Source organism: Mustela putorius, unplaced genomic scaffold (genome assembly GCF_011764305.1).
Source record: "Mustela putorius furo isolate JIRA1106 unplaced genomic scaffold, ASM1176430v1.1 tig00003834_pilon_pilon_pilon, whole genome shotgun sequence".
In the NCBI taxonomy this organism is placed as follows: Eukaryota; Metazoa; Chordata; class Mammalia; order Carnivora; family Mustelidae; genus Mustela; species Mustela putorius.
The window spans coordinates 16735461-16755031 of NW_025421987.1; the positions used below are offsets into that span (position 1 = coordinate 16735461).

Below are 19571 nucleotides of genomic sequence, written 5' to 3' on the forward strand. Positions count from 1 at the left end.
CAATAGATCCCTCAACGTTTAAACTTTCTGAATATGACATGATTTGTAATATAGAAGTAAAGGCACATCAAAGTTGGCAATTCAAAAATGTGACCTGTCTATTGTATTTAACTTTCAGGTAAGTTCATGAGTTTCTCCCTGCTGTGTCTCTTTCCTGTCCCATTTTAGGGAGATGGAAAGATAATGGCAATGATTTTTCACTGTGTTTTAACATCACAGTTTATACAAAGATGCCATTAGCTTTGTCATTTGAAAAACAAAGTGTGATGTCTAGATATCAAAAATTTAACCTCTATATTTAAGGAAATATAAAGTTATATTCACTGTTGCATTGCAGAAAAATTCTTAATCCTAAAATAGATAACACTGGTTGATTAAATATATTATAACAATATGCTCTGTTTCTTTTACGAACCTGTGCTCTGATACCAATAAATAATCAAAATTGGCTTTTAAGGCACACTAAGTTTTTCTGTGTATTTATAATACAATATTAACAAGCAAATCAGGCACTGTCAGATTAGAGATGGAACATGTTCCGCTTAATATTGTTTCAAAGAGCTAGAGATATCTGATTTCAGATATAATAATTATTAGTAATTGCCACCACCACTCATCATCTAGATATGAAGTAAAGTTGGGAAGTAAATATTTATGAATTAAATAATGACCAATGAAATAAAGTTGGGAAGTAAATATTTTTGAAAGAAATAGTGATCAAAAATGTCAAATTATATATTATATATAACTAAGCAACTTTTAGTTAATAATAACTCCACTAACTCCAGCTTTCGGTTCAAAGTCATGTCACTATTTTTTTATGAATTATATTCACCTTGATAAAAAGAAGAGTTATTGGATATTTTGTATTGTACACAGCTGGAAAAAAAGGTAAGAGTATTATTATGCTTAAATTTTAGCTTTGTTCTAACACATATCCATGTAGATTCGAGGCATATATTAATTTTCTTTGTTATTTTGTACCCTTTCCCTACAATGAGAAAATAACCTTTTTGTTTTTGATTTTGTTTTTTATTGGCAGTTACAGTTAAAGCTCTATATGTTAATAATATAAGGAAAACCTCAAAAGATCACATGAACGCAGGAACTCGGTGTAACATATACAGGCTATACCTTTCTTTGATTTCCTGAAGGTTTCTGACTTCAGGATTACTTAAAGACGATTACAGGAGAGACATAAAATGGAGTCTTCTCAGAAAGCAAAGAATTGCTAGTATGTGTGTTTATTTGCTAAAGCAAGGAACACTGTATTATCTAAAGGAGAATATATTTGATCTTCCACTCAACTATCTTACATCCTTGTAGCTAAATCTATTTTCTGTATGAATAGATATAATTCTAAATACCGTGTGCTTGTCAGATCCATGAAGTGACTTGGAGAAGGCCTTATTTTCAAAATTATCTTGTCAATTTCATTGTGACAGTAACAGAGGCAGGTAGCAGCAGTTTTCTTCTGATTATGTTAAAATCTCATCTATTATTTAGTTTAAAGCTGACAGCATGTATTAAGGCTTAATGAAGGCTTTCAGTAATTTCAGACTAAATTTATCTTCCCCAATTTTATACATTTTTGTCATTTGAGGGTTATAATTTGATCAAAGGTTAATTTCAGGAGGAGTTTTTCCAAATTATTTCAACATTAAATAAGTAGAGCATGAATTTTTGGGAAACATATCCATGTGAAACTATCTTTAGCAGAAATGGAATTATATGACAATCGTTTAAAAAAAGCTTTGCCTTTTTTTTAGTAGATGAATGAAGGAGTTACCATTTCTGTCCACATTCTTGTCTAGCAGTCCAGTCTAGCATGTTCTCTATATCCTCACATCAGTCATACTAATTCCTAAAATGTGAAAATACTGGACTTTAATGATCTACAGAATGGTAGCAAGGTAATTGCAAAGATAAATATAAGAAGACAAATATTTAGGTGAAATATATTAAGATCTAAACACTTTGCTAATTAAAAAAATAACAAAGTTAGTTCTTTAGTTTTCTTTTTACCAAAATTGCATTTCTTTTCTGTAGCTCCCTTTTTCCAACAGTTTTCTCTCATTGGATGGTATCAGCTGATAGAGAATGTTTTCAGCCACTCTTGGAAAATGTGAATTCCTAGAGCTCAGAAGAAAGAGAGATTGCTTTTACTTTCTTCTCACATTCTCTCTTGGAACTCACTTAACATTTTGATCCAGCAGAGAATTGGTCTCCTGTAGCCAACACTGTGAATAACTGCCAACTTCAGTGCTTTTTTTAGAATTCTCTAAATGTTAGGTAGAAAACAATGTCACAGTACATGTGTTGGGGTTAAAAACCCTCTTAGCCAGATTCACAACCTGAATTCTTGAAACAACTGCACTGTGTTGGCAATAAGATATACAGTCTCCTTTTCATACAGAAGTGTGGCAAGCCAGAATGATTGGGTTAAAAACAAACCTGAATTCTAGCAACAAAAGGTGGAGAATTGGGATGTTTATCAAGTATTTTTTGAATGATAAAATTTCGTCATCTAGTGTGTACTTGCTATAAATTAACATAACAATCTAACAGTTTACAATTTTGGTATGTTGTACTTATTAAAGTCATTTTTATATCAAATTATCACCTACTGAAATATTAGAAAATAGTTAGAAATGTTACTTGTATTGATTCTAAGAAGCGCATTGTGTCTTTTAATATCCAATACCTCAGGTACTGGAAATTTGAGTGTGACAGTTATGAAAACTTGTCAGAATTCTACCCTGTAATTTACACATTTACTTCAGATTTTCAGTCACCAGAAAATGTGATGCAAATCCTTGAGAAGTGGTAGATATATTAGGGAAGCTGAGCAGAACTATAGGACACGAAAAGTAAAGGGCTGATTTTTTTTCAAGGAGTCAGAAAATGTTTTCAGGCTTAATGTTCCAGGAGTTCACAGTAATAAATGCCAAGTGTAAGAGATCAGTGTGTGTCATGGATGTACTAGAGATTACCCAGTTTATTTTAAACATGGATTAAATTTTTGATATGGGAGTGGGAGGAGTCAAAATGCAATCTTTACAGATATCTACTTAGCAAATACTGCAAGACAATGTAATACAATTATTTGTGGAAGTGGGCTAAAGTAGTCTAATTAATATTACCTTGGCAATATGTGTCTATTAGGAATGTGAATGAACTGGAATCAGGCAGGATGCTGCTTGTCAACGTGAACAAATATAGAAAAGTAACAAAAAATATTATTCCTATGGTGGGCCGTCACGTTATTCAAGAATAGCATCTAAAGGGATCCAAATTTAAATTCAAGTCATATAAATAGTTAGCGATAAGTTTATTCATACAGCATCAAATACAAACTGTAGGCTATTACTTGGGAATCAGGTCGGAATGGAGATTACTCTGGAAACTTTGTAACAAGAAAGATGAAGAAAGAATGCAACTTCAGTTAAGGAAAGATAGCAGATAGTCTGTGATTCAAGGCCAAGCTGAAGTTTATGATGAAAGAGAAGATATGGTGTACTGTACAACATCACCAATGAAAACTACAGAGGGAGAACTGAACAGAAATCCCATCCTTTCAATTAGGCTAAAATGGATGACATCTAACTCTAAGAGTTAACATAGTCTGTTTATTAACAAATGTATTGTAGGTGCCTAAACTGTGTCTGACGTATAGAAGGTGCTCAATAACAGCTATTATTATGGGCAAGTGGAGATACTCCAATGAGTTTCCTGGTGTGTTGGGTCTGGGGTAAGTGAGCATGAAGAGCCATAAAGAACATTTTTGGAAGGGGGGTTGGTATTGGAGGGAAGCAGAATAGAAAGTCAGCTGGACCATTCAATCCTCAGTACTAGAAAGCGATCTAACTCAGATTTCCATTGGATTTTATAATGTCTATTTATATTCAAAATGCCTATTTGAATTACATCTAGGATAAAATAGAAGGATTTATTGAATTGATTTAGAGTTCAGTCTCAGAAAAATGAGTCCTATCGTTTATTTAATGCTGTCTTTAAAAACTCACAAAATTTTTATGGATATGAAATATGTTTGCATTTCTACAATCTAATAACAATGCAAAAATACATATATCGTGAGATGGTGATGTAGAAATTCATATGAGAAGTTAGCAAGCAAGGGCCACTTGATGTGGAGTAATTGTGCCCTAGAAATAAAGGTTAAAAAGGCAGGATGTTTGGCTAACTTTCAAAAATTTAAGAACACTTAAGTCTTTATACTGAAATATTAGTGGCCTTCATGATTCACTGGAAAAGGGAAACAAAATAAGAATAGAGGAAAGAGATACATGGAGTTTTATTAGAGCCTAACGTATAGAAGGTGCCTTGAGGGGTGAGCAGTCTACACAGAAAAAACAAAACAAAACAAAACAAAAACGAATTGATGCTCTTTCTTCTGGAAATGTTCAGAGTGACAAGATAATGATTTTGAGAAAGTAAGAGAAAATTTTAGCAATGAATTGTAGATATGAAAAAAAATGTTCTAAGATTATAATTTTATAAATTATCCATGACATAATTAAGGTATTGCTAGGTTTCAGATGAAGGACAACTGGTGTGGTACAAGCTGGAAAACCACTTGGTGTGAGAGCCAAGAAAGTAAGACATAAAGACCAAGTCAGTTTCTTCCTTCCTGGTTTCCACTCTTATCTCTCAAAACTACCCTGCATATCATAAGCCCTTGAAAAAGATGAGTGTTTAACAAATTGTTATACACAATTATATTGAAACAATATCCATTGTTTTGTGATACATTAAAAACAACTTTAAAATACATGAAAATTCCAAAGCTCTATGTTGCAAATTTATCATTTTATTAATGGTATTTTTTTTAAGATTTTATTTATTTATTTGAGATCACAAGTAGGCAGAAAGGCAGGCAGAGAGAGAGGAGGAAGCAGGCTCGCCACTGAGCACAAAGCCTGATGTGGGGCTCTATCCCTCGATCCTGAGACTATGACCTGAGCTGAAGGCAGAGGCCTTAACCCACTGAGCCACCCAGGTGCCCCTATTCATGGTATATTTACTTGGTATTCAGTGATTACCTGTATTATGCAGGGCAGAGGTTAAAGTAGCTCTAACAAAGACATTTTAAAATATGGTGATTTAAATAACATAAATATGTTTTTTTTAAGACATGGAGAGAGAATGAATGAGGGGGGGAGAAGAACAGGAGGAGGAAAACAGAATCTTTTTTGTTTTGTTTTGTTTTGTTTTATCTATTTATTTGACAGACAGAGATCATAGTAGGCAGAGAGGCAGGCAGAGAGAGAGGGGGAAGCAGGCTCCCTGCCGAACAAAGAGCTGGATGTGGGGCTCATTCCCAAGACCCTGAGATCACGACTCCAGCTGAAGGCAGAGGCTTTAACCCACTGAACCACCCAGGCACCCAGAAAAACAGAATCTTAAGTAGGCTCCAGCCCAGCGCAGAGCCCGTCACAAGGCTCGACCTCAGAACCCTGAGATCATGACCTGAGCCGATATCACAAGTCAGATGGTTAACCAACTGAGACACACAGGTGTCCCTAACATACATTTTTATGTCTCTTTCATGAAATTACCAGGCTGTTGGACTGTCTGTTTCATATCATCACTCAGAGATGCAGATTTCATCTTTCTTGACCCTCTATCATATTATAGGATGTTGAGTTTTTCTCCAAATTATCCCAGTTCAGTGAATCCAATGCTACAAGATATGGAAAAGAGTTTGGAAAAATATAAGATCAAAGTTTAAAGTTCTGCACTCAAAACTTGTGTACTTCACTTCTATGCAATTCTATCAATAAAAACTTAATTACACTTAACTTCAAGGGAAGCTGGCAGCCATCTGCCCTGCTACAGATATATTACTGAGGAGAGATGGAAACCAAATTTAGGTGGACCATAAGCAATCTGTGCCAAATACCCAAAATAAAAGGGAGAACATGACATGTCGACCTACTCAAATCAGCAAGGCGTTTAAATTTATAAAGGTACATTTCCCAAAGGGAATTCATCGTCTGTTAAACGAAAGAACATGAAAATTCCCATAGTTCATTTAAGGAAAATTATACCTCCATTTACTCTCCCTAGTTATATTTTTAGTGCCTTTTATGCTTTTACTAAGAAAGTCTGTTTGATAGCTGACAAAGACAAAATTTAACTAATTGGCATTAGAAATATAAAACACATTATTTTTGTCTCTGTAATATCTGTATTTTAAAGTCTAATATCAATTTGTACATAAAAAAAGAAACTCCCAATCCCAATATACCAGATCATTTTATTCTCCCTCCACTATTACTAATGTAGGGATCTAAGGAAATCCAAATTAGAATTTAGCCTTTAGTCTCTATCTAGGTAAGTGTAGTAAGAGGATTCCCTAATGGTCTATATAGAACTTGAAGGAAGCTTGAAGTACAAAATGTATAAACTATAAAAAAAAGAAAAGTATAAAGTATAAAAAAATCACTTTTTTTGTTTCCTCTGATGACATTTTTTAATGGAATGATTTATTTTTAATAATATATGTTTATACAATAACCTTCCACTACTACTCAAAAATTATTTTTAATTCTATTTAACCATATTTATTATATGCTTTCTATCTCTCAATTTCTTTGTATATTCTGTCCATTTCACTGATTGGTAAACCATTTTCTTTTTAAAGTACATTAAACATTTTTCTTAACTATCCTTACTTGCTCTGGGGGAAATGTATAAAATTAGATTTTTTATACACACAGAGAGATGTGTTAATAGATAGACATAAATGTCGCTGTAGATACAGATTTATAGACCTAGGCATAGAAGTAGTTTATACACAATTCTACTATGTGTTTCTGCTTTTTATTTATTATGATAAATAAATTATAAATATTTTATAATTAAAAATAAAAATATTTTATTTATTATGATTTATTGAAATGATAAATCTTAATGTTATAGATTTTAAATAATAAACCTCAGCAATTATGTTTAAAATGTTTATTATTCTTTTACTCTGGCTTGGATAATTTAGAGCCATTATCCTATCTATGTTGTAGGAGATAAGTAACATTAAAAGCCAATTGTCCCATGTGTTGTACATATATCTTACTTGTGCTCCCCCAAATTCCACATGGTAGATAGTATTTCTACTACTCTCTCTTTTTTAATAGATGGAGAAGTTAAATCTCAGATACATTGACTAAATTGTAAGTGCTATTGATCTAACAAATGGCGGAGTATTGGTTTCAAAATTTGGGCCCTTCTATCACCGTATGTGTATTCCTTTTTAAAGGGAATTACTGTTAATTTCGCATTTGCATACTGAGTCACCAGTTTCTTACAGAATAATGATAGCAATTATGTCAAAACTGTTTATCATAGTTTTGTACTTAATACACTATTTCATGTATTCAAAATAGAATTTTACCAATAACCTGAATAGTTAACTTGAGTAACTACACATTGAGTTTATTGGATATATACATCATCATTTATTACAGTGAGGGTTACATTTCCATTGAAAATGAGTATTATTCTTTAAAAATTCTGCCATTTCAAATGGAACTTCAATAAGTGACTGTATTCATTATTTTACTGAGCACAGTGAGAGATAATGAAGGAGGTAACAATCATAGCAGAAACGCATTAATATTAAATATTTACCATATAACTCATCCTTATTGGACACAGCTGTCGATAAAATATGCCCTTACTCTTGACAAGTAGCTCCTGTGTTTTGCTTGTAGATTAGCTCGCAGCCCTGCTCTGTATTCTTTATCTTCATCACTGCACCGGTCCTTTAATTAGGGAGGGAAATCTTCTGCATAGTGATTAGGAAATCACAGTTAAGACCCTGTTACAAAGAGATGTTTCTGGAAACTACTCAAAATAGCTCTCTGGTTTGAAGATTCTTCCAAGTATGGTAGCAAGGGAACATGTGCATATTTCAAAAGCAAGTGACAGTTGACCCTCTGTTTATCAGGTTTACCAAAATTTCAATTCTCAATCCTAAAATGTCAGGCGTAACTAGAAGCAGTCTTGAATGATGGTTGGCAAAGAATGGCAACTTCATTATTTCACCTGCGAAACAGAGGTGATGAGGCACTTTTGTGTTGGAATTTAAACTGATTTTCGAATCCAAGAGCACACTAATCTTATGCAAATAATTTTGTTACTATTGCATGCTAATAAAATTGGAAAATATACTTTAGAACATTGAGAAACGAGTCTCTTTTCATAATGACCTCATAAAAACACTTTAAATTATAATATTTTGTAAGAACTGCTATTTCAGAATCAAAATTCATGATTTCCAAATTCAAAAATATAACTGACTAAGGTGAATATGACTTGATGCTACCTAAAAGTCTATAGAACTCAAGAGATAGGTCATTTATAGTTTTACCACTATGGATAAACTGTTGTTATTAATATATCATATGTAATATTCAAAGTTATTACTATTCACAGAACCAAGGTATGAAAAATATTGTTGCCATGAGAAATAAGTTTAAGATGATTTAATAAAATTGCCAAGAAAATCTGATCAGCTTCTAGAACACTAGGTATCATTGTTGTTTTTTCTTTTATTTTTTCTCACCATTTTATGCATTGGACAGGTTTGATTTTTCTTTTTAAACTTTCTTCCTTATGATTTGAATGAGCTTTTAGTAGGTAAAAATAAAGAAAAGTAGATCATATTGTGGGAGTGCAAATATTAACCTACATTTTGTTAAAACATATCAATGTAAAAAGCAAAACAAAACATCTCAATATAGTCTATGATGAAAATATTAATAGGTGGAAAAATTAAACAAGTTGAAATAAGCATCACCATGTATTTTAAAGTGGTTAAAATACTTCTGTGTAACAGAATTTTATAGGAAAAAGGGGTGAAAATAAATATCTTTTCACCAGGATAGAAGAATTTCAATTTGATTCTAGCTTTTTTAAGCAATGACTGAAGTATTTATTGGTGAATGAAATTGTATCTTGTAGTTAGCTTCTGAAGATAATTTTAGATCTCTAAGTCTGTTGACACTAACTCCTGGGACAGTTTGGTCACAGGCTTTCTATTTCACATAGTTTTTTCTCTGGGTCAATTTTAGGGCACATACACGGTTTCCCTCACTAGGCAGTAAAGAGTAGTTCTTAAGTACAAAGACTGTGAATCCAAACTTTGTGTATAGAAATCTTAGCCTCTACCACTTAGACAAACTCTGTAACCTTTCTGTGCCCCCAGGTTTTTCCTGTGAAAGATAAAAATCATAATAATCTGGCCCTCTTTGGATTGTGTGGATGAAATGAGTTAGTATAGATTAAGTTCTTGGAACAGAGCCTGGAAAATGGTAGGTGCTTAGGATATTCTTTCTAGGCTAACAGAGCTAATTCGAGGGTTGCTTTGGTTTGCTTTCCTGATGTCTTTTTCATTATGTTGGGTTCTCTCCCCACAATCTAATGTAAAATATGAAAAGGAAAAGGAGACTACATGGGAGCCTTAGCAAAATCTTTGAAGTTGAAAGTCCGTCTCAACATACAGGATATGTATATTTTTGCTGGATTCTACTCTGTCCTAGACTGTCTTTTATTTTTTTATTATTATTTTTTATTTTTTTATATTTTATTTATTTATTTAAGAGAGAATGAGTGAGAGAGAGCATGAGAGAAGAGAAGGTCAGAGGGAGAAGCAGACTCCCCAAGGAGCTGGGAGCCCGATGTGGGACTCTATCCTGGAAGTCCGGGATCATGACCTGAGCCGAAGGCAGTTGCTCAACCAACGGAGCCACCCAGGTGCCTGCTAGGCTGTCTTTTAATTCAGACTCTCTAGTTCACCAGGAAAGACATCACCAGTTTTTCACATGGGTACAATGAAAGAGGGACAGTTTTGTTGGTGTCCTGAACAGTCATGAAGCTCTTTCCCTTCCACTTCCATTTGTAACGGTGAGGATTCCTCCAAAGCATAAGCTTCGGGGACATTTTCAGTATATATCAATTAGGTTCTCATACTAACCCACGGCCAGTTTCAGATTCTGCTTCTTTGAAGGGTCTGGTAAACAATATACCATTTGTCGCTGTTTTCCAGCTTACCAACATCCTTGCTCTTCTTTCCTCTCTCCTTCTCTTTTTTCAAAACCTGAGTATTTATGCCTAATTAGAACATCATTTGCCTGTGTCATGGGCCTGGAGGAGGAAAGCAAACGTAAGTGTCCAATCGAGCATTTTAACCCAAAAGCCTAGAGACTACTTATAAAAACAAACAGCTTTTTAGAAATAATGTAAGGATAGTTAGAGAATTAAACTTGTTTCATGAAAAAACTCTGCTGATATTCTGCCAAATTGTTCTGTTCCTTCAAGTGGGAAGGTTGTTTAAATACTTGGATTCCAACATGTTTTCTTCCTACAACCACTTATCTTTGTTTTTTAATAGATTTTTATTTATTTATTTGACAGAGAGAGATCACAAGTAGGCAGAGAGGCAGGCAGAGAGAGGGGAGGAAGCAGGCTCCCCACTGAGCAGAGAGCCTGATGCAGGGCTAGATCCCAGGACCCTGAGATCATGACCTGAGCCGAAGGCAGAGGGTTAACCCACTGAGCCACTCAGGTGCACCCATGCAACCACTTACCTTAAGCAACTGCTTTGCATCAGCCTCCACTGATTGGGGCATCTGAGCCAGTGTGCCACACGTGTTCTTCACCTTTCCTTTAGGGCAGATTTTGGACTCTCTTGCTTGTAGACTCTATGGGCAATCTGATAGCTTAAAATATGGAGAAACATATTTTATTTTCTATTTCTACCACATAAGGAAGACCAGCATTCCTTAGAACTAAGATTCCTATATAATGTCAATTAACTGCAGAGGAAAAATTTCTAATCCAAAACTTAACCTTGTTTTACAATTCCTTTTGTCAGGATTATTCCCAGAAGTAGAAGAATAAGGACACAGGGTTGTGGGACAGAGACAGGGCTAGTCACTTAATTTGGGGGCGCATGCAAAGTTCTCTGATACTCTTGGTTAAAGCCAAGTTTAATAATGGACTTGAAGTTGTATGAGAAGTATAGTCTTATGTATGTATAGTTTTTCAATCCAGGGAATGAAAATATGAAGTATTATTTGTTTCTAGCTCTGCCCCCAATTCTCATTTATTTGCCAAGTGAAAGTTACAGAAAGTATGTTGAATGGAGGTTGCTTGTGAGTTACCATTTCTGTTAAAGAATTAGAAATTGAAAGTGACAGAGGAACAAGAACTAGGTGAAATCAATAGCTTTCAAGGGTGCCTTGGTGGCTCAGTTGCTTTCAGCTCAGGTCATGATTCCAAGGTCCTAGGATAGTACACCAGGTCAGGCTCTCTGCTTACAGGGAGACTGCTTCTCCCTTTGCCTGCCGGTCAGTCTACTTGTGTTCTCTCTCTTTTTCTCTCTCCTCAAATGAATAAATAAAAAATCTTAAAAATAAAACAAAACAAAACGCAACTTTCAGAGGCCAATAAACAAAAACCATTATACAAGCAGTCAGAAAACCTGAGTTCAAATCTAGCAATGGATCACAGCTTGGGCCCTCAAACTTTTTATCTAACTTCTCCTGGCTATAGTTCCCTTATTTATAAGATATTAAATATAATCCCTTCCTTACATTCCCTAAATACTGTTGCAAAGATTAAGTGAGATTTACTAATGAAAGTAATTAAAACTTCGTAAGTGATGATGATGTGGTTTTGGAATATAGGTGAGGTTCAGAGCTGACAACCAAGGAAGAATTCTTGAGATGTCTTTGGTACAAAACGGTGTTTATTAAAGTATGGGGACAGGATCCATGGGCAGAAAGAGCTGCTGCAAGCGTGTGTGTGTGTGTGTGTGTGTGTGTGTGTGTGTGTTGAGGAGTGGCTGATTATACACACAAGAATTGGGGAAAGTAAGGAAAAATGAGGTTTCAAAAGAAGTTCATATGCTGAAGAGGATGTACTTACACCTACGAGATACCAGCAGTCTTGCCAATGTCAAGTTAAGCTCGTTTTCCCCTCTAGCAAGGTATTAACATTTAGTTGGGAGATCCCAGGAAGAATGTCCCACATGTCCCACCCAGAATTGGGGCATGGCGATAGGTTGCAGGGTGTCAGTTTCTGCTTTGTCTTCAACTTGCTTTCTGCTCCCTCATCAATAGGATATAATATTCAAAGTCATTATTATGCATTCTGCACCTATATTAGGATCAGAGGAACCGAACCAATATGAATGCGCGAGCACGCGTGCACACACATACACACACTCTGAGGACATCGGGGAGGGGGGAGGCATTGCTGAAGATTAGAGTTTGCTTGATAGTTGGTCTGAGCCAGATTCCCCACCTAGGAATCTAGGACTGTGGCCTCCAGCACCTGGGGCACCCAGGTGTTTTTCACCCCAGGACTCCCCTGCCTGTCCTTGTAGATCTCCCTAGATCTCACGAGATCAGCTTTCCTTTGGAAAGAGCGGTAGAAAAGAATAGAGAGCATAGAGAGCGGGGAAAGTTTTGCTTTAAGAAACTGGAACATAGGATTGTAGAAATTGGGTGAGTCCAAATTGTGCATGATCAGCTGGCAGGGTGGAGACCCAGCAAAGAGCTGCAGTTAGGACCAAAAGGCAACCTGCTGACAGAAACCTTGTGCTCTGAGGAGGTCAGTCTTTGTTCTGTTAAATTCTTACACTGTTTTTCTATGGGGCCCACCCATTCTTGAGGGCTTCACTCTGAGTTCAATTTAAATGCTAATCTCCCCCAAAAAACACCTTCACTGAAACAGGGTAATATAGGATCAAATACTTGGGCACTGTGGCCCCACCATGTTGACACAAACAACTGTGACATTATTTCACTGAATGATTAAAATGCTCCCATGGGGGGCGCCTGGGTGGCTCAGTGGGTTGAGCCTCTGCCTTCGGCTCAGGTCATGATCTCGGGGTCCTGGGATCGAGCCCCACATCAGGCTCTCTGCTGGTCGGGGAGCCTGCTTCCTCCTCTCTCTGCCTGCCTCTCTGACTGCCTCTCTGCCTGTTTGTCATCTCTCTCTGTCAAATAAATAAATAAAATTTAAAAAAAATGCTCCCATGAATACTTCCAATATGCACTTCATATATATGTTTGAAACATGCACCTTCCAAATTGAAATATCATGATTCATTTACTAGCGATGGACTAGCATTTATAATGTGAGTGTGTGCGTGTAAGAAAGAGGAGAGGGATCTGCTTAGAGGGTTGTGCCCACTTAATGAGTGAACCTATGTAAAGTGCTTGTCACAATCCCGGCAAAATTCTTAAGACTGTGTATGTAACATTGCCTACAGGTGCCGCACTTGTAAATGTTTCCCTCCTTTCTGGGCATCAGGAAATCCATCTGTTGATAATCTTAGTAAACTGCAAACTCCGGGTCCTGGGAGGGCAAGGAGAGATTTTACAGGTGTTGCTCAAGCCACATGACGGTAACTCATGGCGGGCACATACCCACGAAACTCTCAGATCTACCTTGATAGTAGAAATTATATTTCTGGTTAGTTCTGGTTCAATGCATAGGACATTCCCACACACCCCCCATGCCCCCTCATAAGTCTTATTTTCATTTGGTAATATAAGGGTAAGGCAAATGTTCCGAGTTTTTTCAGTTAATTTTAATAGTGACCTAGTAAGTACAGAATTTATAAAAAGGGCACAGTTCAGGCATTGAGGCCTTTTCGACTGAGGTGGTCTTCAGTTATCTAATTTCAGTAAGATGAAATAGATGTGTGCCCGGCCATGGGCTGCTTCTGGTCAATGTGGACCTGGCCTTAAATCTATCTTATTCAGCTCTGTGACTTTACTAATTGGTATATTGTGTTGTGTTAAATTTTATATGGATCAATTATATAATCAATTCCTGCAATAATCTTGAATTATATATAATCATTGTAAAGGGAAGAAATTTTGGAAAGACTCATCTTTTCTCTTTTCTGGATTGAGTATCCACATAAGATCTACATTGGTCTAATCTGAATATATTCTTAAATGTAATCATTTTTTATCATGTGTCAAGAATAAGTATAAGTTTGGTAAAATATCATGGACTTTATGTAATAATTCACTGGATCCTAAGGACTAAATATATAAAACAGACCTGCCTAATTATTTATAAATATTTCTGACACAAAATAATATGCTTATGTAATCACTTAAGAGGTTTTGGTAAGAAAAAAACCAAATTTAACTTCTAAAATTAATGGAGCTTTATATCTATTAAAGAAATTTTAAGAGCCAGGCACTATTTCTCATTGTTTTGTTTTTCTAAATGGATAATTATTATTTCATTACTTTAATTAAAATCATTTGAGAGAGTTTATTATTTTGCAGAGCTGGAAATATTGAAAATATTCAGACTGGAATGTCTGTTATATTAATTGCATGCAAGATACTTAAAAAGAAAAATAGTAACACATATCTGAATTCCTGTCTGTCATCCAAATAAGACAAAATAATGAATCACTGAAGGAATATTGTCTGCACGTTATCTATATTTCAATCTAATTATGTCCTACCTCAAATGATTCACCCATCTGTGGAGATGTCTATTTTTTTCCAAAAAGTGATTTGCCTTCATAGACCTGATAGACTGAAAAAGAAATTGCATCTATTGGGTAAAGTTGTATTGGTATGTTGACATACAAAGCTTTGAGAACTGTTGTAAGGACAGAATCTCTTCATAAATCTTTATAAAATGGGGAAGTGAAAGGTAGAACAATCTGAATGTTTATCATAGCCTTATAATTACATTTTCCCGCTATTAAGTTATCTATATATGCTAGAGACTTCACTCCTCTGTCTCTTTTTAAATTATACACACAATGGAGAAACTATTTCTCCACTTAAAAAGCAATATTTAAAAAAAAATATAAAGAAAGGGGTTGCAAGAGAGAGTGTAGAAATGTCATATTGAAGAGGCCAAACGAACTCACCTCTGTTTTGTTTCGTTGTGTTTTCTTATTCACTCCTTCCTTTAAAATTTTTCATGTCACATACACATTATCTATTTGTACTCCAAGGTCAACGATTTGCCAATGCACTGCAAAGAGAGCAGAGAGAAGCAAATTCTGCAAACCACTCAATTCGTTAAAATCTATTCCTTCATTTTTCATAATCAATTGCCATACACAGAGTAGACTATTATTCTTAACGCTTGACCCACAAAATAATTTAAATCCACAGAAGGAGAAGAATCTTCTTTGAAACTCTGTATTCTTGAAAAATACAGTGTGCTAGTTTTATCTACCTACCTACCTACCTATCTATCTTTAAACATGTCAGTTTTAAAATCTTAAGAGCTTAGATATGCCTTTGTTATAGCAAAGATTTTAGACACGCACACCTACCCACTCATCCATTTTCTGGGCAGTCCCAACATTCTGACAGATCATCTTTTCCTCTCTATTGCAGTATATGACATGACTATATAGAAAACCTCTTTAATGATATTCTATTTTAAACTCACGTGGTTTGCTGTATGTTAGATCGGATAGCAGATTAGTAGTTTGATTAGTTAAGACTTTTGCCTGAAGGCATAACCATTAGGGAAGAGTTTCTCAATCCTCAAGAGGCAAGAATACCACACTGTCAAAAAAAAAAAAAAAATCATGTTTCTTTTCTCTTAATAGCTAAAAAAACATTAAAAGTTTGCTTTCCAATGGTTAACTGGTCTCATCCTTTTTTTTTTTTTTTGATAAAGCAGTATTGGTTATTTATAGATAATTCTCTATTAATAGTTCTTTATTTTGACACCTGGCTTGTCAGTATCCTTACATATCCAAGAAAGGGAGACATTTAAGCAGGAGAAGACGAATATAAGAACAAGAAATGATGTACTAAAATTTGTAGAAGTGGAACTGAATACTGTGAACTCGAACTAAAGGTAGTTTAGAATATGTAGAGCACTTTTTACAGATTTTGGACAAGTAGCATAGATTCTGTGTTTTTACAAGACTTACATTTGGATGAACAAAATACAAGAAAATAAACAAGATGATATACAGTATTAGTGTTATGAAGATAAGAACAGTAGATTGATATAGAATGATTTAGGTCAACTTTTTCTGAAGCATATATTTTTCTCTAACAATTCATGTAATGATCTCTTCTGGGTTATCTAGATATTGTACTGGACTTACTTCTTACCTTCTGCAGGGATGATAAAACACCTCCAAACCATGTGTCCAACAAATAGGTCAGAGAGTATAACCCTTGAATAATGTAAGAGGAGCTCCATCTGTCTCTGTCCCCATAAATTACTCCAGTGGATGTTAGTAGCAAATATTAAGTTTCCCAGCTATTTTAAGGATTTATTTATTTTTAAAATATAGTTGGAAAATGTACTTTAACATAAGAGTTTGAAATACTAAGTTATTGAACCTCAATATGGGTTTCCTAACAAAGCTTTAATGTTTTCTTTAATTATATGACAATTTAAAGTGAAAGCTCTAATGGTATGGTTAGTCTAGAATCACTTCACGGGCATGGAGACATTTTATATTTTAGTTATAACTCTTCCTCATGTTTTGAAGACTTTTCTGTAATATATGTGGTAGTCAAAGGCAAAAGTGTTAAATATAGTCTAAACGTCTGTTTTAAAATCTATTAGCCAAATGTGAAATATTTGTAACGATGTTGAAAATTTTGAGATTTTTTCAAAAACAACCATTATAATGTGTTAAGAAACACAAAACACTTCTGGCTTGATAAAGGAATTGAGCCTTGTTATTAATGATTCTATTTTTAAATCTGAGCCATTCTGTATGTCTATAGTGTCTCTGAAAATAGTAGTGTGGTAATGACTGAACAAGATGCTTTGAACAATAAAGAAGTTTTGTTGGATTAAGTGGCAATGGGGTTTGGCACTTCATTTCATCTTCACAATTGATCGGAAGAATTGACTGGAAAATGAAATAAAAAATGGGAACTTATCCATTTCCTAGGGTAAGAAACAACTCAGGGAATTTAATTATTGCAGAAACAAGTTTAATAAGGGAAGAAGCCTATAATATTTTATTGAAGTGAAACTTTCATTTTCCTAACGTCTTGAGACTACTCTGAAATCTGATGAATTGTAAAGCTAGAGAAGCAGGGTGTTGGGGAGGCAGGAGATGGAGTATGGAGAGGAGGCCTTGGACATGGCCAAGGGGAAATCCGTAGGAAATGGTGTATTATTATTGAAGCTATTAAATATTTCCAGTTTGCCTAGCCTTATGCCATGTTCTTTATAAGCATTTACCACTTACTTCTTTGGCCTCATATATAGCGCATGAAGTATTTTACCTATTTCACAGTGGAACAGATGGCTGTTGGCAGGGAAACCTCCCACCTAGAAGACAAGCATTGAAAATTTCACATAAGGAGAGTGATAACAGGGAACTAAGTCACTTTGAGTACCAATAGTATGCCAGACTGTATTAACTGGTTCCATATAATTTTATTACCTAAAGTCTCTTTTTTTTTTTAAGATTTTATTTATTTATTTGACAGACAGAGATCACAAGTAGGCAGAGAGGCTGGCAGAGAGAGAGGCGGGGGAAGCAGTTTCCCTACGAGCAGAGAGCACGATGCGGGGCTCTATCCCAGGACCCTGAGATCATGACCTGAGCTGAAGGCGGAGGCTTTAACCCACTGAGCCACTCAGGTGCTCCTATTCCTAAAGTCTCGACAAGAATCTTTCAAAGGTGATATTTTACAGATGAGAGAAATATTAGATTCAAAGAGGGGAAATAATTTGGATCACATAGCAAGGTGGTACTGAAGCAGGGATTCAAATTCAGATTTGCCTACTCCCCAAATCCATGTAGTTTCATGACACCTCTGTGGACCCCACACCCCATTGCTTCTCCCTGGCTTTAATCTTTGATGTCATTTATCTGAAATGCTGATTTTCCAACTTATAATTCATTCTAAAGCACAGACTTGTCAGGGCTCTCTATATAGTAGATCTGTCCTAATTACCTAGCTAAGTGGCACTAAATTAGGCAGTAATTTACTAAAGCATATTTTATTGTCAACTTTGACTGCTAAACTTTGGAGGGGAAAAAAAAAAAGATATTTTTAACTTTTACTTCAAATTCCCCAACTTTTTAATTTTTTAAAAAATATTTTATTTATTTATTTGACACAGAGAGAGAGAGAGATCACAAGTAGGCAGAGAGGCAGAGAGAGAGGGCGAAGCAGGCTCCCTACTGAGCAGAGAGCCTGATGTGGGGCTTGATCCCAGGACTCTAAGATCATGACCTGAGCCAAAGGCAGAGTCTTAACCCACTGAGCCACCCAGGTACCCCAAATTCCCTAAATTCTGATCAAAGTTCAGTTAAATATAGAACATAAACAAAGGTTGTCTGGTTATTTGACTTGGGATCGTGTTATTTTTGGTTTAGTAAAGTAAATTTTGAGTGTAAGGGGAAATAATTTTAGAGAATATTTGTATATATTATGAATCTAAAAGTACAACATAGGGAACAAAACTTCCAAAGATAATCACTTCCAAAGACAATCATAATACACATTAATGATTTTTACCCATTCTTCCATTATAAAGGTAACTTTCCTGTAAACTACATAAGTTGTTTTATCAACCTCATTGTATCCATTATCGAGATCATATTTAAAATTATAAAGAAAAGACAATATAATGAGGCAGTCAATAACATGAATTGAGTAGATTCATACCCAGACTGCCATTTCTACTTGGTTATCATGGGCTATTATTATTGTTATTGTGTTCTTCACTTAAGTAGCTCACATTTCTATAATTCAACCTCATCGGTAAAATGGGAAGAATAATAGTGCCAATAATATAAGCTTATAGTGATGATAAATTAAGCTGGAGTGTTGTAAAAAATGTAGAGGTGTATACTTGTCCCATAAGTATTAGGATGGGTTTGTTCTTTCTTCTTCTGTACATAACAATCATCTTTAAGTATAACAATCTATAAACTCCTATTCACATTATATAGTGTATACTACTTGTGTAGAATCTCATGACCAAGTCATTTTGTCTTTGAAGAGGATAATGACATAGACAATTTACTACAGGTTATTGGTTTGAATATCCTCAGTTATTTGAGGAACAAGATTTGGAACAGCAATATTTTTGGACAGATGAATGCAAAAATTAAAAAAAAAATCTGTAAACTTTGATATCTTTTGTACTGATTTAAATTTTATTTTTTCAAAAAATATTTGTATCAGTAGTGCTATCCTTTATTTTTGATAAGGATACACTTTCATAAAGCGTAAGCTTCATATAATTTCTCTTTCAGGACTGTTGGAGTCTGAACTTGAGTTATCGTTCATTTTATGATCTAAGGTCTATATTTGCATGCCAGAGAAGATAGCAAAATAGAAATAAATGTAGCCATGGTTTTAGTTATTTTAATTTTTATATGTATTTACTTGCAAATTTTAGGTCTGATATATACCCTAATCTCTTGAATGGCTATCATATATTTATATGACATATACAAAAATTACATAGAATGACTACATTGCATCTTTCATGTTTAACATAGGATCTATTTAGAATGAGCACTATTTGTATGTGCAATCAAAATA

The 19571-nt window shown here is 34.8% G+C and overlaps 1 protein-coding gene across 3 annotated transcripts in view; it reads left to right on the plus strand.

Moving 5' to 3' along the window:
- CADM2 (cell adhesion molecule 2) overlaps positions 1-19571 on the plus strand; it is a 1089711-nt gene that overhangs the window by 479817 nt on the left and 590323 nt on the right. The window lies entirely within an intron of this gene.